The following is a 1688-nucleotide window of genomic DNA, read 5'->3' on the forward strand; positions in this document are numbered from 1 at the left end:
CAACTTATAGTCGTTTAGTATAGCCAAAACCGGATTACAGCAGGCGAAATGCAAGTGGATAACAAACCCGGAGAAAGCTGTTTTTTGCGGTCCGACACCAGTGCGAAAAAGTGCAGCTGTTGGACAAAGAATATGCAAGATATACATAACAAATATTGTAGTCTAACGCGTTTTTCGGCAACTTCGACGACGAAATAAATCTTGCTGTCACTTAAACACCAACTAGAAATTGGTCTCAAGTGAACATCACATGTAGACTCAGTGGACATTTTAGAAGACAACTCTACAGTGGCTGGAGTCCAAAGCTCTCGTCTTCCGAAACTGCCGTGCAGCTCTTCAAAGATTGCTTTTCCAAGCTGTTCAGCTTCCTGCAATCCACAGCTTCTATACCCCTAGTTCTGTTTGCATCAGGTAAGTAACAAAATCAGGACGTCTATGTGCTGTGGTGATGAAGTGGTATATTTAAGAAAGGACCCTTTCAAAATGAGACCACTCCTACAGACCGTTTACAGCAGCTTCCTTATCAAACATAATTTCATTTACGATTTTGGCTAGTAACTACTTCCAAGAGGCCAAGCAACACTTTTGGCGGTAATATTTCTTGAGTATCAACCTGACGTTGATTGAACTCTTAGCTTCAGAAATAAGCGGACAGTTATAGCGTTTGGAAAGCGATGTGTACATCGGGGACTTTTAACTGCTAGTTACGACACTGGAAATGGCGTAAGCAGAGTACCGGCTTTTCGGGCAAGCTAAGATGGCCTTCGTCTAGTTCCCTCTGCCACAATCCACGGTTTTAAGTCTGCTGATGGGGATTTATGTGTGTCATGCGATGACTGTCATCTGGGTACTACAAGCCAATTAAACACAAGTAACCGCTGTAGTAAAAAGTCCTATTATCTCTCACTACTTATTGTACTTAAGTTCCGTTTTGGCCTTCTGTTTCCCGCGTTGGAAAACACCGCTATACATAATGACACTTCGCTTGCCTTTCCGGGGGGAAGAGTCACCACCCGGTGAAGATCTTGGTAGACTCTAGGTATCTTATCAGGTTTATCGTCAGCTTCCAGACACTGTACCTCATTTCTAGACCTGTTACAGATCTGATACATCTAAATTTGCCTTATACGGATTGACAGCTGCGACCGAATTCGGAATGCCAGAGCAGCTTTTGTGAACNCGTGGGCAAACAGCGGTGGTGCCATCGGTACGAGTTGCGCTCTTGCTTGTTTGTCTGCTTCCATATAGAATGTTGTGTACGACTGACCTACAAATAAAGCCACCCACCGTTAATGCGTTAAGATAGGGGAAACGTAAGATTAGTTTTGTCGCGCTGGGTTCGTCGAAACATCCTTGCTGTTGTTCTCCAGATAAACCGTTTTATCAGGCTGTTGCCGGCTTAGTCTCAATCGATTTACATGATTATACGGTGCCCTGGATATCCTGTGTTGTTTTTCATCACCTGAAGGACCTCTTACCCGAACCCTTCGCTACTACCCTCCGACTTGTCATTCATCCCACTGCCTTCAGGGCCGTATTGAGGATCTTCGTTGACCCAAATAAATAGCCAGTATTATGCCCACACTGCCATATAGAATAAAAAATTGTTGAAACCTTGGATGTCTTCGTGCTCTCTCTGTTGTATAGGCTTTTTCACTTAGATTAGGCCTTTGCGAATATATATATAT

Source organism: Opisthorchis viverrini (assembly GCF_000715545.1).
Source record: "Opisthorchis viverrini unplaced genomic scaffold opera_v5_572, whole genome shotgun sequence".
Taxonomy (NCBI): Eukaryota; Metazoa; Platyhelminthes; class Trematoda; order Opisthorchiida; family Opisthorchiidae; genus Opisthorchis; species Opisthorchis viverrini.